The 27,321-nt window shown below is 35.3% G+C and overlaps 1 protein-coding gene across 5 annotated transcripts in view; it reads right to left on the bottom strand.

Moving 5' to 3' along the window:
- GTDC1 (glycosyltransferase like domain containing 1) overlaps window positions 1-27,321 on the bottom strand; it is a 425,334-nt gene that overhangs the window by 361,848 nt on the left and 36,165 nt on the right. For 4 of the 5 annotated variants that reach the window (XM_032856128.1, XM_032856125.1, XM_032856127.1 and 1 more), the window contains exon 2: window positions 15,951-16,040. The exons of the other annotated variant lie outside the window; for it this stretch is intronic. The gene's annotated coding sequence lies outside the window, so the exon portion shown is untranslated. The remainder of the gene's footprint in view (window positions 1-15,950; window positions 16,041-27,321) is intronic. 5 annotated transcript variants of the gene reach the window in all.

Here is a 27,321-nt window from a genome sequence, read left to right as displayed (position 1 = left end):
CTCCATATCACTCGGCATCAGGGAAATACAAATCAAAACCACAATGAGATATCACCTCACACCAGTCAAAATGGCTAAAATGAACAAGTCAGGAAATGACAGATGCTGGCGAGGATGCGGAGAAAGGGGAACCCTCCTACACTGTTGGTGGGAATGCAAGCTGGTGCAACCACTCTGGAAAACAGCATGGAGTTTCCTCAAAATGTTGAAAATAGAACTACCCTATGACCCAGCAATTGCACTGCTGGGTATTTACCCTAAAGATACAAACGTAGTGATCTGAAGGGGCACGTGCACCTGAATGTTTATAGCAGCAATGTCTACAATAGCTAAACTATGGGAAGAACCTAGATGTCCATCAACAGACGAATGGATAAAGAAGATGTGGTATATATACACAATGGAATACTATGCAGCCATCAAAAGAAATGAAATCTTGCCATTTGCGATGACGTGGATGGAACTAGAGGGTATCATGCTTAGCGAAATAAGTCAATCGGGGAAAGACAACTATCATATGATCTCCCTGATATGAGGGAGAGGAGATGCAACATGGGGGGTTAAGGGGGTAGGAGAAGAGTAAATGAAATAAGATGGGATTGGGAGGGAGATAAACCATAAGTGACTCTCAATCTCAGAAAACAAACTGAGGGTTGCTGGGGGGAGGGGGTTGGAGGGGTGGGGTTATGCACATTGGGGAGAGTATGTGCTATGGTGAGTGCTGTGAAGTGTGTAAACCTGGCAATTCACAGACCTGTACCCCTGGGGATAAAAATATATTATATGTTTATAAAAAATAAAATTTAAAAAAATAAATAAATAAATAAAAAATAAAAAGCACTTGAAGTGTGACCCTATTTGCTCACACTCTAGAAATAAATATATAATCCAGGTATTATATAATATATTATGTAATTATATATTATATAATACATAATATAATACATAGTACATAATATATTATATAATATGATACATAATATATTATAATGCATAATATATTATATAATATATTATACAATATAATTAATATATTATACAATGTAATTATAATTATTATACAATATAATTATGTCACTTCAACCTAAATATTGAACAACTTGGCTTCCAATAGTATTTTACCAGCATACAGAAGAAACCAGACTAGCCATTTTAGGATTAATCACTTTAAGAATTTTCCATTTCAGAGGACTAGGTCTCACTGAGACTGGTTTTAGGGCAAAATGGAAATCTAGAGTAAAGAAAGTTTGCCTCCTAGCAAGTTCCCAAAATGATGACTGAGAAATCATCTATTAAAAATACCTATTTCAGGGACGCCTGGGTGGCTCAGTGGGTTGAGGCTTCTGCCTTCGGCTCAGGTCATGATCTCGGGGTCCTGGGATGGAGCCCCACATAGGGCTCTCTGCTCAGTGGGGAGCCTGCTTCCTCCTCCTCTCTCTCTCTGCCTGCCTCTCTGCCTGCTTGTGATTTCTGTCTGTCAAATAAATAAATGAAATAAAATAAAATAAAAATATGTATTTCAGAAGAGACAATAATATAAATGCTTACATTTAACCTAAGGCTCAAAGTAGTAAGCAGAATTGGAATTGAAATAAAGTTTGAAAAACATATCAATACTTTTTCTGCAGAGCTTTTTCCAGAACCCATCCTCCCAAACCCTAAGGTTTCCCTCAATCTCTTACAATTTACCCTCCTACTTTTAAGAAACTATACGGACCAAGCCAAGAAATAACCGAAAGAAAGAAAGATAAAACCAACCATTTCACTACCTTTGCCTCAACCTGAATCTCTGGTTTAAAAGAATCTCTGGCAATCAATAAGTCTTAGCTGAAAGGGAATTAAACAAAAAAACTTAGAAATGACGCTTCTGTGTACCCCTCCCTGATCCCATTTCCCTCCCTCTTTCCCAAAGGTAACCACTTTGCTGACATGTGTGTCTATCATTCCTATCACTGACTATTTAAAACATCATCTACATATGATTGCTTTTATAGAAATAAGCTCCATAAGCCCACAGGCTGTGTCTGATATTGTCCTCTGTGTAGCATCTACTAAAGTAATCAGCATACTATAATCATTTAAATGCTACAAATACCTCTAAAGAAAATTAATAAATATTTAGTAAAACTAATTAAACAGAACCATGCATTGTCACAATAGGGAAAAAGAAACAAATTTCTTCCCATTTATGAAACTCAGCTAGGCGTCTATTGTGTTAACATTGATCCAAAAATTCAACTTATTGAAAAATTGAGTTTCAAAAGATTGACTGAATAAAATTTAAAATACCAAACAAAATTTAGGTTGGAGAAAAAATATATCCTTCATTCAAATAATTTCCTATAAAGTCAACAATTATAATTTATTCTGACATTTTGTTTCACCACATTAGAAGATATTTTTCTATATTCCCTAGGCAGCAGCAAATAACACCATGTATGAGGCTGATATAATTACATGCCAAAAAAGACAGACCAGCACCCTCACACTCCAAATTCCCCTCTGTGACTCCTTCATGCCCCATATGTTGCTAATAAAACTGTCTGAATCATACCTATGAGACAGTTTTACTAACATAGTTTCAGCTCTCTTGGTTCTTCACAAGGCAAACCATACCACCAAAACTGTTAAAAATGCAAATTTTAAGGATGAGGAAAATAAAAATCTATATTATACATATGTACATATATGTGTGTAGTAGATACATATATACATGTCATATACACATATGTACATGTATATTTAGAGCACAGAAACCTACCTGAAAACCACAATTCACTACTTAATTCTTTGAACTTTAAAATACCCATGCTAACTATGACCTATAGAAGGTTCCAACATCTGACAACAGTATGATATTCAATAAACTATAAACCTAACAGGGTGACAGAGTAAATAAAACAACAAGATCCGTGTGTATGCTGCCTATAAGAGATTCATTTCAGACCTAAAGACACCTGCAGATTGAAAAGGAAGGCAGTGATGGAAAAATATTCAGCAGCAAATGGATATCAAAAGAAAGCTGGAGTAGCAACACTTGTATCAGACAAAACAGACTTTAAAACAAAGTCTGTAAAAAGAGACAAAGAAGGACACTATATAATGATAAGGGGGCCAAACCAACAAGAAGATATAACAATTGTAAATATTTATGCCCCCAACATGGGAGCACCAAAACACATAAAGCAGCTAATTACAAACATAAAAGAACTAACATAAAAGAACTAACCAATGGTAATACAATAATAGTAGGGGACTTTAACACCCACTTAAATCAAAGGACAGATCATCCAAACAGAAAATCAACAAGGAAACAGTGCCTTTGAATGACACACTACACCAGACAGATTAAACAGATATATTCAGACATTCCATCCTAAAACAGCAGAATACACATTCTTTTCAAGTCCACACAGAACATTCTCCAGAATAGATCCCATACTAAGCCACTAAACAAGCCTCAACAAATTCAGAAAGATTGAAGTCATATCTGCACCTTTTCTGACCACAAGGATATCTAGAGTAAAGAAAGTTTGCCTCCCAGTAACTTATATAAAACTAGAAAACTGCTCTACAACTAGAAATCAATCACAAGAAAAAATCTGGAAAGACAACAAATATGTGGAAGTTAAAGAACATGCTATTAAACAATTAATGGGTCTACCAAGAAATCAAAGAACAAATCAAAACATGTATGTAAACAAATGAAAATGAAAATGCAATGGTCCAAAACCTTTGGGATGCAGCAAAAGCTGTTTTAAGAGGGAAGTTTATAGCAGTATAGGTCTACCTCAAGAAGTAAGAAAAATTTCAAATAAACAATCTAACCTTAAGCCTAAAGAAGCTAGAAAAAGAACACACAAAAACCTAAACCAGCAGAAGGAAGGAAATAACAAAGATTAGAGCAGGAATAAATGATACAGAAACTAAAAAAACAAACAAAACAGATCAATGAACCTAAGGGCTGGTTCTTTGAAAAGATCAACAAAATCCATAAACTTCTAGCCAGACTCATTTAAAAAGAGAGAGAGAGAGAGAAAGGACTCAGATAAACAAAATCACAAGTAAAATAACAACCATCATCACAGAAATAACAAATAATTATAAGAAATTATTATGAAAAATAATAATGCCAACAAATTAAATAACATAGAAAAAAATGAGTCAATTCTGAGAAACATGTAGTCTACCAAAATTGAAGCAGTTAGAAATAGAAAATTTGAACACAGCAATAACCAACAAGGAGATTGAATCACGACTTGATTGAATCACAACAAACAAAAGTCCAGGACCAGACAACTTCACAGGCAAATTAAATCAAACATTTAAAGAAGAGTTAATACCTAGTTTTCTCAGGTTATTCCAAAAATCAGAATCAAAACTTCCAAATTCATTTTATGAGGTTACTATAACCCTGATACCAAAACCAGATAAAGATACCACCAAAGAGAGAGAGAGAGAGAATTACAGGATAATATCTCTGATGAACATAGATGCAAAAATCCTCAACAAAGTACTAGCAAACCGAATCCAACAATACATTTAAAAAATCATTCACCATGATCAAGTGATATTTATTCCCAGGATGCAAAGGTAGTTCAATATTCACAAATCAATCAATGTGATACATCCAATCAGTAAGACAAAAGATAAAAACCATATGATCATTTCAATAAATGCAGATAAACCATCTGACAAAGTAAAACATCCATTCATGATAAAAGCCCTCAACAAAGTAGTTATAGCGCAACATAATAAAGGCTATATATGAAAAACCCATAGAAAACATCATACTCAATAGGGTAAAAGTGACGGCTTTCCCCCTAAGGTCAGGAAGGGACAAGACTGCCCACTCTCACTTTATTCAACATAATACTGGAAGACCTAGCTACAACAATCAAACAACAAAAAAGAAATAGAAGGAATTAAAACTGGTATGGAAGTAAAATTATCACTAATTGCAGATACTTTATATAGAAAAGCTTAAAGACTCCCCCAAAAAACTACTAGAACTGATAAAAGAATTCAGTAAAGTCACAAGATATAAAAATCAATGTGCAAAAATGTGTTACATTTCTTTACACTACTAATGAAGCAGCAGAAAGAGAAATTAAGAAAATAATCCCATTTACCATTGCTCCAAAAACAGTAAGATACCTAGGAATAAACCTAACCAAAGAGGTGAAAAACCTGTACTCTGAAAATTATAAAACATTGATGAAAGAAACTAAAGACAACAAAAAGAAATGGAAAGATATTCCATGCTCATGAATTGGAAGAACAAATATTTTTAAAATATCTATACTATCCAAAGCAATCTACACATTTAATGCAATCCCTATCAAAATACCAACAGCAATTTTCACAGGCCTAGAACAAACAATACTAAAATTTATATGTAACCACAAAGACCCCTAAAGAGCCAAAGCAACTTTGAAAAAGAAAAGCAAAGCTGGAGGTATCACCGTTCCAGACTTCAAGTTATATTACAAAGCTATAATAACCAAAACAGCAAGGTTCTAGCCCCAAAACAGGCATACTGATCAATGGAACAGTATAGAAAAGTCCAGACATAAACCCACACCTATATGGTCATTTAATCTTTGACAAAGCAGGAAAGAACACCCACTGGGAAAAACACAGTGTCTTCAACAAATGGAGTTGGGAAAACTGGTCAGCTACATGCGAAAGAATAAAACTGGACCATTTTCTTACACTATGCACAAAATAAACTCAAAATGAATTAAAACCTAACTGTGAGACCTGAAACCATAAAAATCCTTAAAAAAAAAAAGGCACAGGCAGTAATGGCTCTGACACTGGTTATAGCAACATTTCTGGGGAATAAAAGCAAAAGTAAACTATTAGGACCATATCAAATATCAAAATAAAAAGCTTCTGAACAGTGAAGGAAACAATCAACAAAACTAAAAGGCAATCTACTGAATGGGAGAAGATATTTATAAATGATTATCTGATAAAGGATTGTATCTAAAATATGTAAAGAACTTCTACAACTCAACACCCCAAAAACAAATAACCGAATTAAAAATGGGTAGAAGATATGAACAGAGATTTTGCCAAAGAAGACATCCAAATGGCCAACAGACACATGAAAAGAAGCTCAACATCATTCATCATCAAGGAAAGCCAAATCAAAACTACAAAGAGATATCACCTCATATTGTCAGAATGGCTAAAACCAAAAAACACAAGAAACGACAAGTATTGGTGAGAACGAGGAGAAAAAAGAACCCTGTTGCACTGTTGGTAGGAATGAAAACTAATGGAGCCACTGTATGATAAACAGTATGGAGGTTCCTCAAAAAGTGAAAAACAGAACTACCCCGTGATCTCGTAATTGCACTACTGAGTATTACCTCCCAAAATACAAAAACACAAATTCAAAGAGACCCCTATGTTTAGGGCAGCATTATTTACAATAGCCAAATTTGTGGTATATATACAAAATGGAATATTATTCAGCCATGAAAAAGAATGCAATCTTGCCATTTGCAATGACATGGATAGAACTAGACAGTATAACACTAAACAAAATACATCAGAGAAAGACAAAAATCTTGTGATTTCACTCATCTGTGGAATGTAATAAATAAAACAAACCAGCAAAGGAAAAAAAGAAAGAGAGAGAGACAAACCAAGAAAAAGACTCTTAACTATTGAGAACTAAGTGGTGGTTACCAGAGGGGAGGTGGGTGGGGGGATGGGTGAAATACGCAATGGGGATTAAGCAGTGCACTTGTCATGATGAACACTGGGTGATGTATGGAATTACTGAATCACTATATGATAAACCTGACACTAATATAACACTATATGTTAACTATACTGGAATTATATTTAAAAAAAAAAAAAAAGAAAGAAGAATGAAACCATAAACCTAGCATTATCCTTTTATATTGTTAAAAAGATCAATTCAAATATCTAACTGGTAGAAAATAATGGTAGCCAGAATTCTTAGTAACAATTTTTAAAGACACAAAAAGAAAGGGAAAACAATGGAACACTGATGCAACCATCAGAAATTTTATAAAAGTACTAAACTGATAAATAAACCACTATTCTTTCTAAGATTTTTATTTATTTATTTGACAGAGGAGAAAAATTGAGCACAAGAAAGAAGAGCAGAAGGCAGAGGGAGAGGGAGAAGCAGGCTCCCCGCTGAGCAGAGAGCCCAACATGGGGCTCGATCCCAGGACCCTGGAATCATGACCTGATCTGAAGGCAGATGCTTAACTGACTGAGCCACTCAGGTGCCCCAATAATCCACTATTCATATTCATTTCTACTTCAGGAAGCTGAAACACTTTTATCACATGTATGTTTAAATTCATCATACGTAAAGTTTTCTTATAAAACATGAATGCTGAAATTGAATGATGAACAAAAAGGGGCACATGGGTGGATCAGTCGGGTAAGTGTCTGACTCTTGATATTGGCTCGGATCATGACCTTAGGCTTATGAGACTGAGCCCAGCATCAGGCTCCACACTAGGCATGGAGCCCACTTAAGATTCTCTCCCTCTCCCTCTCCCTCTACCCCTTCCTACCTCTAAATAAAATAAAATAAAATAAAATAAAATAAAATAAAATGTTAACAAAAAGTTTTGTTTTGTTTTGTTTTGTTTTTAAAAAGGCCTGTAAGCACTGCTATTACAGGAAATCATCAATTAGACAAAGATGAAGCATTCTCAATTTTTTCTGGAAAACTTCTCCAGGAAACATCTTCCTAAGATGTTATTTCAACACATACCTCTAGCAGTACACTCTCTGGGGACAAGACTCCTTTTAATAAGTCAGCCTAAGAACAGAAGGAGTATGAGGAATTCTAGTCTCTTCTGAGCTATACCAACAGCAAACAGGAAAGAGGAGGCAGAGATGCTGAGGACAAATCTTTCATAGCACCATCTGATCAGCCCAATCAACACCAGCAATCAAAACAGGGAAAAGGGTTCGAGGCCTTGCTTAAATGCTAGTGTGCCACATCCACTTAAACCTTCTTATTCATTACAGACCTTGGCCTGTCTACCTAGACTTCAAATCTGACCTGCTCCATCAGATCCAGACTTTGACTGTGTCTAGTTTTTTACTAGATTCCCAGTGTCCACTTATAGGTCAGACCTTCTAAATAGAATTATGACCCTCATCTATTACCACTTCCCAGTTATAGCTCCCCTGGTCTGCCCACTGCTCAGTCTTACAGCCCTGTGTTCACAGGTAATCTTAATCCTGAAGGGACCCAACCTGACCTCTCCAGCTCAACAATCTTCTCTGACCCACATATCCAAAGCAACCTTGGCTAGCTGTAAATGACATTTTACCTGGGTCCAAGATCATCTGGGGTTCTGAGAAAAACTATGGACTTCCTCTAAAACAGGCCTAATTGCATATATAATAGGGTATATAATTTCAGAGAATGCCCCATGAATCCCAAATTAAGAATCCCTGCTATAGGGGCGCCTGGCTGTCTCAGTCGGTAGAGCAGAGACTCCTGAGCCTGGGGTCATGAATTCAAGCCCCATGATGGGAGTGGAGCTTACTTTAAAAAAAAAGAAAAAAAGAAGATTCCCTGCCATTTAGAACAGGGACTCCTATATTTAAAAAATTGAATACAGATTCCACATATACTCCACACATGTACATACACGCACACAAATTCTGTTTCTGTGTGTCTAAAGACACACCTTTTTTTCACTGTTGTTCTTATTTTTTTAATTATTTAAGTCCCCAGAGGGTTCTGGTGATCAATCAAGTTAGAGAGCCAATATGCCACAGGATTTAGAGAGCAGGGTCTCTAAAAGGTGACTGACTATTCAAGCCAATTATCTGAGGTTCATGAAAAAATGTTACAGTTTTTTTTAAGATTTTATTTATTTATTCGACAGACAGAGACACAGCCAGAGGGAACACAAGCAGATTTCCCACCGGGCAGGGAGCCCAAAGTGGGGCTTGATCCCAGGACCTTGGGATCACAACCTGAGCAGACGCTTAACGACTAAGCCACCCAGGTGCCTCAAAATATTATAGTTTTAAATTTCTTTTTATCTAATCTCTTTTTTCAATATTTTAATTTCATAATTTACATAATATATTAGTACAGTCATACGTGTACATTTTTCATAGGTAATAAAATATTTATATTGTATGTGCTTTAAAAATTTTAATAATCTAAAGCTTAGACACTACTTTTTCAGGGCAAACCCAGGCCTGGTTAATGGCATACCTCAGTATCATGTTCCATACTCCTCTACTATGACAGTTCAAAAACTACACATCTTTCATAAAATACAGCAAGCCACCACATCAACACTTGCAATTTGGGAAGAAGCACTGATTTACAATCATAATGTTATAAAACAGTATAAGTAATAAAGCATTATCAGGACACAGCACACACTGAGGATGTTTTACAAACATGCTTATGGTACACTTCAGTACTTCTCAGGCAGAAAAATTCTAGTATGAAATAAGTTAGGCAGTATAGACCTGTGCTGTCCAATATGATACCAACTATTGCACACATGAGTTGCAACTAGTGTCACATGTTTAAATGTTCTGGATATATTGAGTTAAGCAAAACATATTGTTAAAGTTAATTTTACCTATTTTTTTTACTTCGTTAAATTTTCTACTAAAATATTTAAAATTGTAAACATGCTTGCATTCTATTTCTATTGGACAGCACCAGTCTAGATAACAGTTTAAACTGAATAACCTTCAAATTTGACACTATATTTTATGGATAACTTTATCTCCTCTCCACTACCACCCCCACGAATGTGTCCCAATTATTTACAATACAAAATTTTTGCATGGTTTAAAGATACCATTTCCGCAAGAATGGATACTTTTTTCAATTGGCAAAAATGAGCAAACACAGTAGGTTAAAAGGAATGTTTTACCCATATACTCTAATGCCAAAACATAAGTTAAAAAAGAGTTGACACAACATCCTAAAAAGAAATTTATTTATTACCATCAGCTAGATAAACACAGGGTCCATTTAGAGTTTTACAATGTTTTAAAAATTGGGCTTCCCCCACAAAATATAATTTTTTGCAATATAGAACTTATTCTATATCAACACTGCTGGACTGACATTTTTACTTCCCCTCCTGAAACTATAATTTATTTTAAGAAAACAAAGGTGCTCAATGGATATGTCCCCTAGCCTTTTCCTTTCTGAAAGAGCTATGGCAAATACAGCAGATTCATTTTTAACACTCATGCAACCCCATTCTGATATGTCTTAATAACACAATAGTGGCCAGAAAGCTAAAGGGCCCGTTTGCCAGACTCCCTTGCAACCTGAGTTGTGCATGTGTCTTCACCTTCCCAGGCAGGGACACTCTGAAGAGACCAGAAAAATAAAGAAAACAAGAAGGAGCAACTGAGCACAGGCATATCAGCTCATCCAGCAATGATGATGGGCGAGACAATGACTCTTTAGGAGCCAGCAACAAAAGCCAAGACTCCTCATTCACAAGCTTCCAAATTCCTCCCACCAGAAGGGCAACATGGTTCTGAGATCAGACAGCTACAGCTCCCTTAGCAAGCCACGCAAAAAGTGTGCTTCCAGGAATTATTCCTAGAAGCTCAGCCCAAAGTCTATTCTTCCATTCCCTCAAAGATTCTACAAACTATCTATTACAACTTAATAAATCCCCTGATGCTTAAACCAGTTTTAATGATTTCTGTTGTTTGCTACCAAGAGTCCTTTCTAATATATGGGCCAAAAAAAAAAAAAAAAGAAAGAAATTTCAAATACAATATCAAAATTAGGCTTTAAAATATAGGCCTATGATTATATAACAATATGAATGTACAATAAGAATATACTTAATGGTAAAATTTTATGTTCTCTTTTATTACAGTAAAAATATGATTTTCATAAACACAACAAAAAAATCTATATTTAGGCATAGGAATGAAGAATCCTTTGATAAACTTGGTTTTATTAACTTACTCCTTTTCCAGCTAGTGGCTTATCCTTTTGTACCCCTAGGTCTCTAAGAGTAAAAAGTGGAAGAAATCTCAACATACATAAGATAAGACAGACGATGAAACTCTGTGATGAGTAAAGTGGAGTAGGTGAAGGCAATATTTGTTGCAAAAATTATTCTGTGACTATTATAAGCCAAGTGCTTTACATACATCCTCAAATTTGCCACAATACTGCCACAATAACAACACTCACCCAACCCCATTCACCCCCATTCACAATAAGGCTTCCTTGGTGATGAGAAAATAGAGAAAGAAAAGTTAAGCATCTTGCCCAAGGTGCACAGCTAGTGACTGCTGGAGTAATGACAGATCAAGATCTGCTCGATTCCAAAGTCCTGGATCTTTGTATACCACATTTCTCTTACTGACTGCCACAGCCACAGTACTCAGCAGGCAAGGGCTAATTAAATTATCCACAGTGATGGAATCATCACAGAGCCAGGAAAGCAATTCCTGAAAAGTGTCACCTAGACCATTAATATAGCATGCCCTGTAGAGTCCAGTGTGATGTTCAAATACAGAAATAACTAGATGATGATGATTATAACGATAATAGCATCCAGCTACCATGTACTGAGTGCCTATTATGTTTAAAGCACATATACATTACTTCATTTAATCCCCCGAACATCCCAGTAAGAAATGCACAGTAGGTGTTACCTTCATTTTATAACGGAAGAAAATGAGATGTCGAGAGATTAAGAACTCTACCAAAGACTACACTACAAGTCAAATTTAGAGCCAGAATTTGAATCCAGGTCTATGAAGCCCAAGCATATGGGTGAGGACAACTTGCATTTCCTTTATCTCTAAAGAGCCAAACACAGGCCTTACATGGGTAAACAGTCAACGAATCATTCATTTCACTTTGAAATTAGGGACAACAAATGCACACCAAGAGCATGCATAAACTCAGCAGCATCGTGCTGACACTGAGTGAAAAAACACAAAGGAAGAAATAAGAATGAAGAGTCCATCCCTGAAGGTCACTATACATTTGCCAGTAAAAGGTAAGGGCTCAAACCCCCTTTTTTCACATTCTTCTAGCTTAGCCCACCCCTCACTTCACCTCCCCACCATACACATGCACTAAGACTTGCTCTATCAACTCTAGCATACTGTCAGAAAGTATACATAATACATTGTCCTAAGAGAACCGTATGAAAGCTAGGAAATCACTGGCAAGGCATCTGATTCAACAGGTCTGAGGTAAGTCCTGACAATTTACAAAGTTAACAAGTGGTAATGCCACCAGACCACAACCGTCTCAATTATCATCCTAAAACATTGTTATTTATTAAAATTTATTTAAAATATATTAAAATGAAAATGAATTAAATGGAAAAAATAAAATAAAACAAAACAACAAGAGTTTGCCCATTTCTCCTACCACTTCCCCCTCCCCCGCCCCATGCCTCTGGCAACCATCAATCTGTTCTCTGTATCTATGAGCCTGGTTTTGTTTGTAGAAAGACAGACAGAAGGATACATTCCACATATAAGAGAGATCGTACAGTATTTTTCTTTCTCGTCTGACTTATAATGCAATTCTCTTGAGATCCATCTACTTTGAGGCAAATGGCAAGATTTTGTTCTTTTTTATGGTTGAATAATATTCTATTTACTCACTCTGTGTGCACACGCACGCGCACCTGTGGGTGTGTGTGTATCACAACTTCTTTATCCATCCTCCATCAATGAATATCCAAGTTGTTTTCATGTCCTGGCTACTGTAAATAAGAATTCAATAAAAATGGGGGTGTATAATACATAGACCAGTGGAACAGAGTAGAGAACCCAGATATGGACCCTCAACTCTATGGGCAAATAATCTTCGACAAAACAGGAAAAAATATACAGTGGAAAAAAGACAGTCTCTTCAATAAATGGTGCTGGGAAAACTGGACAGCTATATGTAGAAGAATGAAACTCGACCATTCTCTTACACCGTACACAAAGATAAACTCAAAATGGATAAAAGACCTCAACATGAGACAGGAATCCATCAGAATCCTAGAAGAGAACACAGTAATCTCTTCGATATCAGCCACAGCAACTTCTTTCAAGATATGTCTCCAAAGGCAAAGGAAACAAAAGCGAAAATAAACTTTTGGGACTTCATCAAAATCAAAAGCTTCCGCACAGGAAAGGAAACAGTCAAGAAAACAGAGTAGAGAAAACAAAGAGGCAACCCACAGAATGGGAGAAGATATTTGCAAATGACAGTACAGACAAAAGGTTGATATCCAGGATCTATAAAGAACTCCTCAAACTCCACACATACAAAACAGATAATCATATCAAAAAATGGGCAGAAGATATGAACAGACACTTCTCTAATGAAGACATACAAGTGGCTATCAGACACATGAAAAAATGTTCATCATCACTAGTCATCAGGGAGATTCAAATTAAAACCACATTGAGGTATCACCTTACACCAGTTAGAATGGCCAAAATTAGCAAGACAGGAAACAACATGTGTTGGAGGGGATGTGGAGAAAGGGGAAACCCTCTTACACTGTTGGTGGGAATGCAAGTTGGTGCAGCCACTTTGGAGAACAGTGTGGAGATTCCTCAAGAAATTAAAAATAGAGCTTCCCTATGACCCTGCCATTGCACTACTGGGTATTTACCCCAATGATACAGATGTAGTGAAAAGAAGGGCCATCTGTACCCCAATGTTTATAGCAGCAATGGCCATGGTCGCCAAACTGTGGAAAGAACCAAGATGCCCTTCAATGGACAAATGGATAAGGAAGATGTGGTCCATATACACTATGGAGTATTATGCCTCCATCAGAAAGGATGAATACCCAACTTTTGTAGCAACATGGACGGGACTGGAAGAGATAATGCTGAGTGAAATAAGTCAAGTGGAGAGAGTCAATTATCATATGGTTTCACTTATTTGTGGAGCATAACAAATAGCATGGAGGACAAGGGGAGTTAGAGAGGAGAAGGGAGTTGGGGGAAATTGGAAGGGGAGGTGAACCATGAGAGACTATGAACTCTGAAAAACAATCTGAGGGGTTTGAAGGGGCGAGGGGTAGAAGGTTGGGGGAACCAGGTGGTGGGTATTAGAGAGGGCACGGATTGCATGGAGCACTGGGTATGGTACAAAAACAATGAATACTGTTATGCTGAAAATAAAAAAAAAAAAATGGGGGTGCATAATATTCTTTCAAGTTAGTGTTTTTGTTTTCCTTGGATATATACCGAGAAGTGGAGTTCCTAGATCATAGTGTACAGAAGACTCTTGAACAATATAAGGGGTAGAACTGCTGAACACCAAAGCAGTCAAAACTCTTCCTGAAACTTTTGACTCCCCCAAAACTTAACTACTAGTAGCCTACTATTAGCTGGAAGCCTTACCTATAACATAAAGAGTCAATTATTGTTTGTTCTATTTCTGTGAAAAATGCCATCAGAATTTTGACAGAGATTGCACTGAATGTATATATTGCTTGGGGTAATATCGACATTTTAATAATATTAATTCTCCCAAACCACGAACATGGAATACATTTCCATTTGTTGAGTCTTTTTCAACTTCTTCTTTCATTAATGTCTTGTAGTTTTCAATATAAGCACTAAAACAACTTCTATACCAGGTTCAGCCAGCAAAGAGGAACTAGTAAAAATTAGCAAGATGGTGTATATCTCCTTTTTGGTACAGCATGCCTTCATAATGGAGATATAATTAACAAGGTGGAAAACAGCCAAAGGTTTAGCAGGGTAGAAGCTACTGGGGAGACTATCTGGTCTATATCCAGATAATTGATGGATCCTCAATGAATCCAGCAGACTTTCAAAACTATCAGCAACCCATATAATATGCATTTGTTACAAGTTATGAGGTGGGGTGTGGTGGAGGAGGAAGGGAATTAAATTTGGATAAAAGGAATAAAATTATAAATTACACAACAAATATGTGGAAATCTTATACAAAGAAAAAAATGTTGCCCTAGCCTGGTACAAAACTTTACCTTTTGATAAAAAGTAAGCCTAAGTTTCAGTAAAATTACATTAACAAGTATCCCCCCCACCAAAAAAAAAAAAAAAACACATTATTACTCTTTGCAGCATAAGCAGTTCACAACAATGGGACTTCGGTACATTCCCAGATGATAAAAATGAGCTGCAAAAGGTCATGAAAACCCAAGACAGTACATACACAATGATAGATTAACTGTTCTCTTTTATTTACAAACAGAGAAAGGAACTTATTTATTTAGTATCATTATGAGAAACACACCCATATATGGAAATAGTAGCTTGTGTAGTTAACTCAAAATACAGTCCAAAACCACATGTGCTGGATGACATGGAAAATCCAGTCTCATAAAACAAAACCACCACCATTTAAAATAACATGCCAGCAAAATTAACAGCTTATAGATTACAGCCCTCCATTAAACAAAGGGTAGTACATGATTTTGTTTTGTTCGTTTTAATTCAATTGACATCAGACCCTTGAAGTCTACAAAGATATCATATCAAAAATAAATAAAAGCCAAAAAAGGAACTATACATCAAAAGAAACTGATAGAGTAGAATTGACATAGTGGCAAAAATGGAAAATAATCTAAAGTTCAATTAACCACATAAAAGAGAGAAATAAGGACATAATCATACAACCGAATATAATAGTCCTAAAACTCACTGACCTATAGCAGTGGTGCTATGGGGAAGAACTGTGTTCCCCCAAAATTCGGACCTAGAAGCCTTCACCCACAGTATCTCAGAATGTGACTATATTTGGATATAGGACCTTTAAAGAAGTGATTAAATTAAAACAAAACCATTAGGGTGGATTGTAAGCCAACAGGACTAATCTCCTTAAAGAAGAGGGAATTCAGACACACAGAGACATAAGAGATGTCCACCCACACACCACGAGAGGACAAAGCATATAAAGTTACCAGCAGAAAGGTGATCATCTGCAAGCCAAGGAGATCTCAGAATAAAGCAAATCTGCTGACACCTTCATCTTGGATCTCCAGCCCCAAGAACTGTAAGAAAATAAATTTCTGTCATTTAAGCCACTCAGTCCATAATATCTTGTTAAGGCAGCCCTGAAAAACTAATACAAATGGTCTCAAACTTAAATATCTATAACATCACCTTGGAAGGCCTGTTAAAACACAGGCTGCTGGGCCGTATTCTCAGAGTTTCTGGTTCAGCAGGTCTGGAATAAGGTGTGCATGAACATGTTTACAAGGGTCCTCACTCTTGATTTAATGCTCTGCTGCTGCTATTTGCAAGTTATTAATAGTTTTTGAACAAAGGGCCCAGCATTTTCATTTTGCACTGGACTGCACAAATGTATCTGGTCCTGGCCTGAGAATTTTGTATTTCTAACAAGTTCCCAAGTGAAGCTCAAGTTGCTGGTTGGGGACGACATTCTGAGCGCGACTGAACTACAGCAACATCTGCTAAACCAACATGAGTCTAAAAACATAATTTAGGCAAAAAAGAGCAAAATGAAAAAGGACAGGTATAGTTATTGTTTATGTAAGGTTTTTGTCATAAATACATATGTATTAAATAAAAGCATGAAAACAAGTGTGACAATGGAAACACCCAATTCAAAATACTTGGAACCTCTGGAGGTGGGGAAAGAACAGAACTAGGAATTACCACCAGAGAAAAGGCCTCACCTCCCTCTGTCTATAAAATTCTAGTTCTCAAATAATTAAAAAGTAAAAAATTGAAGTAAACATGGCAAAAAAGTTCAGATTTAGATGAGCTGCAATAGAGCTACACTGTAATTTCCTCTATACTTTTTGCACTTTTCTGTAAATTAACACTTGAAAAAATTTTAAAGGGAAAGATAAGAATCTTAACTTTCAAATAATCTGATTAACTTTGGTATCACCCACAATCTCCTAAAACACTCCATTAGAATTTAGAAAATTTGCCAGTGAGAAAAACAATTCTATATATGAAAAATATCCCTTCACAATAGCCAATATATGAAGTTATCTGAAGTTTAACAAGCATAATTTAAAAGAGTAAACAGATATATATTGGATGAATGAAAAAATTTCCAATGTTTCTGAAAATCTCTAATTGAGAAAATTTTATGAAAAAGTGATTTTGAGGAGCAGCTGGGTAGTGCAGTCAGTTAAGCATCCAACTCGGTTTCAGCTCAGGTCCTGATCTCTGGGTCATGAGATTGAGCCCCACTTCAGGCTTGGCATGGAGCCTGCTTAAGACTCTCTCTCTCCTTCTCCTCCTCTCTCTCTAAAATAAATAAATCTTTTAAAAAGAAGAGGAAGAAGAAGTGTAAGAGTGCAAGAGTACTCTTAAGAGTAAATGGGTACAAATCTACTTTAAATCTACAAATGTACTTTAAAGTTGCTGGTTGAAGACCACATTCTGAGAGTGATTGAACTACAACAATATCTGTCTAAACCAACATGAGTCCAAAAACGTAATTTGGGCAAAAAAGACCACAGAGTCTGCTTAGGACTCTCTCTCTCTCTCACTCTCTCTTCAATAAATAAATCTATAAAATTTTTAAAAAGTGATCTTGGAAAAAAAAAAAAAGAGTAAAGGGCTACAAATTGACCTTAAATGAACAACATGTGCTAAAAATAAGATACTATGTAAATTAAGGATACTAAAAGTAAGAACTACTATGGAAAAAATAATAACTATCATTTAGGTTAATTAGAATATCTTTTGTATGAAGTGATAAGAATAAATCTTAAGCTATTTAGAGGAACACAAATGAAATATAATGAATGTTAAATTTCTCCAAACCTAGATAAAATAATATGAAAAGGTTATATCCCTAACATATAGAAAATCCATGCAAATTAAAATGAAAAATAAATCAAAATATTAGAAAGAAAATTTCACTTGAACAAATACAGAATAAATACAAATTTTATAAATGATACCTTTTAACTATCAAATTCACCAACTTTATTTATAAAATGATCAGTACTGCTTTTCTCATGTCAGTGGAAATATAAAATGGTAAAACTTTATAGAAAGCTATTTTTTTAAAGATTTTATTTTTAAGTAATCTCTACACTCAACATGGGGCTCACACCTACAACCTCAAGACCAAGAGTAGCAGGTTCCACCAACTGAGCCAGCAAGGCGCCTCTGAAAAGCAAGGTCAACATATATATCAAGGGCCTTAAAAATATTGATACCCTTTGCTCCAGTAATTTTCTTTCTAGTAATATATCCTACAGAAAAAAAAAAAAATAATGACAATAGACTTTCACATATATATGCATCACAATATTATTTATATTTCAGAAAAAAATTACAAAAAAACTAAATCAATTATGATACAGCCATATGATAGAAGCAATTGTAATGACTTGTGGGGAATAATTATGATATAAAATTAAATTACAAAAAAAAGTTATAAAATCATAAATTCCATGTTCTTAACTATGGAAAACTATAAAATTTCAAAGGAAAAAAATGAGGGGCACCTGACTGGCTCAGTCGGTAGAGCATGCAACTCTTGATCTCAGGGTCATGAGTTCAAGCCCCATGTTGGGTGTGGAGACTATACTTAAAAAAGAAAATTTTAATGAAAGGAAATATGTCAAATATGAATAGCCTGCCTCTGGATAATGATATCATAGGCAAGTTATTTCCTCAGCTGCTTTTTTATTACTTTTACAATTAGAAAAATAAAAATAGAAAAAAAGTAAGAATTTTCACTAAATATAAAACATTTCAAACAAAGGTATTAAGGCATTCAATAAAACACCTTAATTAAATGTTATTTTAATAAATTTGAAACATTCATTTCAGCAAAAAGTTGATGAATAGCTTATAAAGAATAATATACCCTTCAAAATGGAGATAACATTCCAAATTCCTTCACAGGTTTTCCTTGATTGGAATTGATTCCAGTCACAGGCACCAACATAGGTTCTAGCTTTGAAGTATCTACATACTCTAAACTGGTTTCTTAATCCATCATTCTGGTCATAATCAAAGATCATAATCCTAAATCACACATTTTCATCAATCTGCCTCAGATAATATCTGAAACCCCAGGACCCCCATCCCTTTACATATAATATTTCTCTATTTTACAAACCACCTCTCAATGGAAGGTTATCATCACCATGACTTTGTAAAGGTGTGAACTCAGAGAGGCTAAATAACTGTCCTAATGTCACATGGCTAGTAAGTAAAGGAACTGAGACTTGAACACTGGTCATTCCGATGAAATACATCACAGCACCTTTCAAAAAGCTGGCATAACATAAAATCCTGCACTTTGCAATTTCAGCCCTGCCTCTTAAGGACAAACAAGGACAGCATCCCAGAAAGAAAACCAAAAACAAACTATAAAGGAGCTACCTATTAATCACAGGAAAGCATTTCAATCTGTATCCTTATTTTCTGCTTTCTATATATACTATTGAATACTGGTGCCTCACTCAACAGAATCACTTAGTCTGAGGTCATGGATAAGAGAATACAGGTAACCAAGCAAACTGATATTTTCATAAATGGCCACAGCAATATTTCCAATCCATGTGACCTTCCAGGAGCTGGCCACTCACATTACCCATAAACGGAGACCGTCTCCCTTCCAGCTTTGACTGAGCAGGGTTTTACACCAAAGAACAAAATGTATTGGAAATAATACCATGTGACTTCTAAAAGCTATCAAAGGCAATAGAGACATAGGTTCATCTGGTCTCTGTCTCTCCACGAACCCCTTTTTCCTCTCACTCTCTCCCCCTCCTTTCCTTCTCTCCCTCCTCCCTTACAACCCAGCCACCACACTGTGAGGAAACCCAGGAAACATGGAAAGGCCACCTATAGGTGTTCTGACCAAGACCTCCACTTGTTATCTGAACTGACAGGCAGCATCAACCACCAAACGTGTGCCTGCGCAAGCCTTCAGATGATTCTAAATCGCTCTCCCTTTGGATCCACACAATTGACACAAAATGTAGCAAAGATTAACTATGTCAAGTGAACCTTTCCAAATCACAGATTCCTGAGCAAAATAAGTATTTTAAGCCAGTAAGTTTAACAGTGATTTGTAAAGCAGCAAGAGGTCGCCAAAACAGATGTTTGGGGCTGTATTCACAAGTTAAAGAGTTTAGTGACTATTCCATGCAAACTTATATAATTTTCTGTAATTACCCTCTTTCTGAATTAGCTGAACCACAGACCATAGCTCTTTTGACTTCTGATTGGTCTCTCAAGACTTGAATTTTCAGGTCTGCTTGATTCTCCTTTTGGAGTCAAGCTGCATACCTTGTTGCAATAAAGTTATCATCTTAAAAGTATCTCCTTAAAGGTCTTCCGGGGAAGTTCTAAGGAAGGACGTCAAAAACCCTCTAAAACACAAAGTCATGACAGCCAGGTTTTGGCTTATACCACAAAAGATATTCATAGAAAGTTATTACCAATTGCCAATGCTCCTGAGAGTACAGAATTTCCACAAAATATTTTAATGTATAGAGAATGCACAGTAAAATTATTGGGAAAAAATAACACACGCAGATTTAAGTGGCGAGGGAAAAAAGAATTATAAGACACCATACATCTAATGCAGATGTTCCGTAGTCTGTAGATTTGTCTACCAGTTTCGGCCAGTGTACTGTTTATTGACTGCTTTTTTTTTTTTTTTATATAGCTTCAGATGCAAGTTCTCATCGACTAAGTGGAAGGAAGTAAATAAATTTTCTGTTCCATATAAATATAATTTTGCCAGCTAGAAAATACTTCAATGATGAGGTTTGCATGAAGCCAATTAAATGCAAATAGAACAGAAACGGTGAAATCAGTTTATTTCATAGGTTTTGGGAAGGAGTTTTAGGATGGAAGGGCAAACATCACATTAAAAGTTAACCAAAGTCCATCATTTGCAGACATTAAGGATCAAATGATTTGGCCAATATATATTCCTTGATGAGAAAATATATCAAGCTGTTAATCAAACACAAATTGCAAGAAAATGAGTACCAAAAAAAAAAAAAAGTTTTTGTCTTCTAAGCATAGTTTTCGTTAGCACAAGAACTTTTCTGATAGTATAACAAATAAACTTCTTCTTCCTACTAAATCTACGTTTCTTCTCTCGTAGCTCCAACCTTCCCATAATGCCTTATTCAGAGCCACATACTATAGGAAAAACTACGATCGCCATTACTGGAAAAAGTAAAATTCTTCTATTCTCCTTCATTAACTTTTTGAATATATGGTATTCGCACAACAGATGAGTTGCTAAAATATATGTCACATACAGAGTTCACTGCCAAAACAACTTATAGCCAATCTTTTGATGGAAATATTTTTCAAATACATAAACTTCAAATTAAATAAAAGAATATGAATGTAAAAGTTTATGTTATCCCTCTTCCTTTTGAGGAAAAAAACTACATAAAAGAAGCCACGATCTGTCTATAAAACTATAAAGAACAATGAAACCAGGAGGAAGGCTTAAAGATATCTATACACTTTTAAGTGATATTTTAAGCTGACTCTATCCTTTATAGTTACTCTACATTGCATAAAACATTATGGAGTCTAATAAGTTTTAAGGGCTGGTATGACTTAATATGAATGAAACAGTTGGAAATACTCAAAACTCTAAGGCACACTGGTTACTGGGGCATGTTTTCAAGATTGATTGGGTAAACTAAATTATACAAACCTAAAAAAGGAAATGACAAGTGATAGCTGGCTAAATAATCTACAACAACTCCTACTACAGAGAATTTTTGCATTAAAAAAGAGGCCATCCTTGACCTTCAGATCTTTCGTGTCTTAATTTGAACGGAAATACCCTTGGAATTGGCTACCATTCCCACGATGCCCTGTGAAATCCCAGATATTCCAATGTTCCTGAAAGAATTTGGGTTAGTGAAATCTACTTTAGACTTTAAAATTAGGAAAGAGACCATCTGTTTTATACATTACTATATCCCAAGCCCCCAGCAGAGTACATACATTCAAAATGTTTGTTGAATGAATTAGAAAGAGGAATATAGGTAAGAAGAAAACAAAAGAGGAAGGACGAAAGGTAACAGATGCTCTGCTGCAAACTTGAATAACAGAAAATTCAAATTATACAAGAAAATATAACTGTTTTCCAAGAAAAAAAAATTCTCACAGAAATTTCTTGACCACTGATTGGCCAGATTCCTGGTATTTTTCCCCATGAAAACCATGTAAGAAACTCAAACTCAAAGTGCTGCTGGAATCGCTAAGTACAGAAGTGAGAATGCATACATGTAACAATAACTCCTAAGAACAAAAGTATAATAAAAGAAACAAGGGAATTAAAATGGCACACTAGAAAATAGCTATTTAACACAAAAGAAGGAAGTAACAGAGTAACAGATAACCAAAAAGAGCAAAAAACATTATAATACATTCAGCATAATGACAGATACTAATCCTATTTGATCAGTAATTACACTAAAGGTTAATGGACTAAACACTGAAACCAAAAGCTACAGATTGGCAGAATAAATAAGAAAACATGGTCTAACTACATGCTATCTATAAGACATACTTTATATTCAAAGACACAGTAAGTTGAAAGTAAAAGTATGGTGAAAAAAATATATACCATTCCAACATAGCCAAAAAAGATCTGGATTAGCTATACTATCATCAGACAAAATAGACAGTAAGACAAAAACTATGACCAAATATGAAGAAGGGCATTTTATAAGGACAAAAATGTCCTCTCAGGAAAACACAACAATTATGAACATACATGGACAAAATGAAATCATCCTCAACTACATGAAGGAAAGGATGACAGAACTGAAGGGAGAAATACATACTTCAACAATAATAGTCAAGAACTTTAGTATCTCACTTTCAACACCATTACTGAAAGAAACAACTAGGAAAATTCACAGATCAGAAACAGAAGACCTGAACAAGACTATACACCAACTTAACAGACATCAACAGAACACTACACCCAGCAACAGCAGAACATTCTCTGGGATAGACCATATGTTAGGCCATAAAAACAAGGACTGAAATCATACAAAGCATGTTCTCTAACCACAATAAAATTAAATTAGAAATCAACAATGGAAGGAAATTTGGGAACTTAACAAAGATGTAGAAATTAAATAACACACTTCTAAATAACCAATAGGTCAAAAAAGAAATCAAAAGGGAAGTTAGGAAATACTTTGAGTTGAATAAAAATGAAAACACAACATACCAAAACTTATGGGATACAGCTAGAGAAGTGCTCATATGAAAATTTACAGCAATAAATGCCTAAAATAAAAAAGATGCTAATAAATAACCTTAATAAACTAGAGGAAGAAGAGCAAATTAAATCCAAGCAGAGGAAATGGAATAATAAAGATTAGACCAGAAACTAATAAAATAAAAAATGGAAAAACAATAGAGAAAAGTAACAAAACCAGAAGTTGGTTCTTTGAAAAGATCAACAAAATTAACAAACCTTTAGCTAGACTGATCAAGAAAAAAAAGAGACAAGAGGAGACACCATTACTGATCTTAGAGAACTAGAGAGGATATAAGGAAATACTATTAACAAATGTATGCCAACAAATTATATAATCTAATAAAATGAACAAATCCAAAAAAAAGCCACAATTACTGAAATTCAAGAAGAAATAAAACATATGAATGGACATATAACAATTAAACTTGTTGAATTTTTAATCAAAAGACATCCCATCAATAAAAACCCAGTATTTACCTTCACTGGTGAATTTTATCAAACATTTAAAAGAATAAACACTAAATCTTAAAAAACCCTTCCCAAAAATAGAATAGGATAAAATATTCCTGAACTATTTCCATGAGGGTATTACTACCTTGACACTAAAACCAAATAAAAGATATCCAAAAATCCATAGCCCAGGGGCCCCGGCTGGCTCATTAGGAAGAATACGCAATTCTTGATCTCAAGGTAGTAAGTTTAAGCCCCATACTGGATGTAAAGATTACTAAAATAAATAAGCTAACAGGTGTCTGGGTGGCTCAATCAGTTAAGCATCTGCCTTCGGCTCAGGTCATGATCCCAGGGTCCAGGGATCAAGCCCTGCACTGGGCTCCCTGCTCAGTAGGGAGTCCGCTTCTCCCTCTCCCTCTGCCCCTTCTCCCATTTGCACACGCTATCTCTCAAATAAATGAATAAAATCTTAAAAAAAGAAAAAAAATTAAGGAACTAAGAATAAGAGAAAATTTCCTCAACCTGACAAAGCGAACCCAGGAAAAACCCACAGTTAACATCACACATAATGGTAAAAAAACTAGAAGATTTTCCCCTAAAATCAGGAATAAGACAAGGACATCCACTCTCAGCACTTCTACTCAACATTGTATTAGAGGTTCTAGTCAGAACAGTTGGCAAGAAAAAGATATAAAAGGCATCTAGAAGGGAAAAGAAAAAGTAAAACTATCTCTTTGCATTAAATCTTATATAGAGAAATTCCTAAGGGATTCACTAAAAACTATCAGAACTAATCAGTGAGTTCGGCAAGTTTGCAGGATACATGTCCAATATACATAAGTCAATTGAATTTCTGTACAGTAGCAATGAACAATCCAAAATGAAGATAAGAAAAAACTTTAAAATAGCATCAAAAAGAATAAAATACTTAGGCATAAATTTGACAAAAGAAGTACTGAACTTGCCCCCTGATAATTTCTAAATACTGTTGAAAGATATAAAGAAATAAATGGAAAGACATCCCATGATCATAGATGACTTAATATTTTTATCCCTGGTAATGAGCACTTTCATGGTGTTACTGACCATTCATTTATCTTCTTTGCAGAAGCATCTATTCAGACACTGTGCCCATTTTTTACTTAGGTTGTCATCTATCATTGAGTTGTAGGGGTTTTTAATATATTATGGATACAAGTCCCTTATCAGAAATATGATTTGCAATATTTTCTTCCACTCACTGGGTTGTTTGCTCACTTTCTTGACAGGGTCCTTTGAAGCACAAAGTTTTACATTTTTATAAAGGCTAATTTGGCTACTTTTTCTTTGGTCAATTTTGGTGTCATTCCTACAAAGCAGGTGTTTCCTAAATTTAGAACTCCACTACATCAAGGTGCTTCCATTTTTCAGTTCAATTGGAGGGGAAAGTAAAGGAAATAAGGTAAGATGAGAAGAATAAAGTTTTGAAGGTTAGAAGTGGTAATTCTGCTTTATCTATTCAGTCATTGCTAAGAATATACATTTGTATCAAATATGGAAGTCTTTCATATGTAAGGCTAAAAAATAAGGATTTAAAATGTCAATTATGCTCTCACTGCTAACCAAGAAACCCTCACTCACTTACCCTTCCATGGCCAATCCCTAATACTGAGCAAATTCACCTTGTAACATCTCCTTTTTGACTTCCACCGAACACTGATGAGGGGGAAAAAAGACAGATACCAGTTGGTGCCAATAAAAATATATAGTTCTTGGCTAGAAATTCTTGCTTTGGGAATGCTCATTCTGTTTCATTCTTTGACCACAATTGCTCCAGGTCTTCTCCAAAGTTCTCGATGCCTACCAACACTTAGCAGATGACCTCTCTTTTTCTTCAATAAACTTTCTATAGATCATTTAACATGAGTCACTAAGCTCCTCCCATAAATTGTAATAGGTAACTCATTTATAAGCAGAAAAATCATATTCTTCTCTCCCACCCAATTCACAAGAAGAGCTCCTTTTTCTCTCCAATTAGCCTATACACCTGTGTTAAATCCTCCCACCTCCTTTAAGACTGTGAATCACCAATTATTCCCTCTCTAAAATCTTCAACCCCTTTCTTAAGACCAATGCCTCTGTAGCTTTGACAAATTCATCCATTTCCCTCAACAATTAAAATCCTCTGCCTTAATTCTTTGAGTTATCATTTCCACCTTTTCCACTAATTTTTCTTAATGGAGTCAACATCACTGACTCCATCTTTGCCCTCAAACTCATTCCCTCATTATTTGATTTCTAATCATACCAGTCTGCTAAAGTCACCCTCAAAAGAGTTTCCAGTGGTCAGCAAACACCAACTGAGGTTTACTTCCTCTTCATATACCTTTAAATCTACATAGCATTTAAAATTGTTCATCATCCCATCTTTGAAACTTCCTTGTTTTGACTTACATAACTGTATATTCTCTGGCTCTCTCATTTTATTTCTCTTTTTTTGTAATTATATCAATAGATTTAATTAATAAATACATAAAGATAACACTTATAAGCAAGTGATTTTATATTATTTATAAATCAATATATTTTGTATTTAGAAATACAAAAGCAAAATTTATCTAAAGAATTAAAAATATAGAAATGTGTATACTAGAAAGTAAAAGTCCACATTCTGTTTTAGTTCATACAAAATGAGAGAGAAGTTTTCTTCCCTGGTAAGTTTGCAAGGTTTACTAAATTTTTAACATTTGGATATTCTCATTTTATTTCTCACCATTACTCAAGGGCAACTCCCAGTACCTCCTAAATGCACACATTCTTAATTATCCAGACTCAATGATTCTGCGACTTAATCTCACACAAACTCTCCTTTTCACTCCTTTTGTTACCAACCCAAATTCAAATTTCATATTACTACTTGTCTGAATCAGCTACCATGCCTCTACAATATTACTCCTTAATCCAAGAAACCAATTGCTTTGATAACATTCCTAAGATGTAGCCTAACTGTCTCTTTCTTCCGCTTAAAAGAGAGGAAGCATGTAGATTCAAAAGAACATTAGTTTGATCCTAGCTCTGACAATTACTTGTCATAAGACCTTGGGTAAGTCACTTAACTCCTCTGAGCCTCAGTATATCTCTTCTTTAAAATGAGAGTTGTAGGGGCACCTGGCCAGCTCAGTCAGAAGAGCATGTGCTTCTTGATCTGGGGGTTGTGAGTTTGAGTCCCATGTTGGGTGTAGAGATTACTTAAAAATAAAATCTTAGGGGCACCTGGGTGGCTCAGTGGGTTAAAGCCTCTGCCTTCGGCTCAGGTCATGATCCCAGGGTTCTGGGATCGAGCCCCGCATCGGGCTCCCTGCTCAGCGGGGAGCCTGCTTCCTCCTCTCTCTCTGCCTGCCTCTGCCTACTTGTGATCTCTGTCTGTCAAATAAATAAACAAAAATTAAAAAAATAAAATAAAATCTTAAAAACAATAACAAACAAAAACACGAGGGTTGTAATATCTACTAAACACGGGTTGCTACAAATAAATCACAAGACGTGTTCAGTTCTGATACATAAGAGACATTCCATAATCTTCAAGAGCTGTCTACTCCTAACAAAGATCTGCATACCTTTACAAGAGAGTCAAA

This window comes from Lontra canadensis, unplaced genomic scaffold (genome assembly GCF_010015895.1).
Source record: "Lontra canadensis isolate GAN:19392208 unplaced genomic scaffold, GSC_riverotter_1.0 scaffold11, whole genome shotgun sequence".
In the NCBI taxonomy this organism is placed as follows: domain Eukaryota; kingdom Metazoa; phylum Chordata; class Mammalia; order Carnivora; family Mustelidae; genus Lontra; species Lontra canadensis.
The sequence above is the reverse complement of the archived record's forward strand: the minus strand, read 5'-3'. Positions and strand labels throughout refer to the sequence as shown.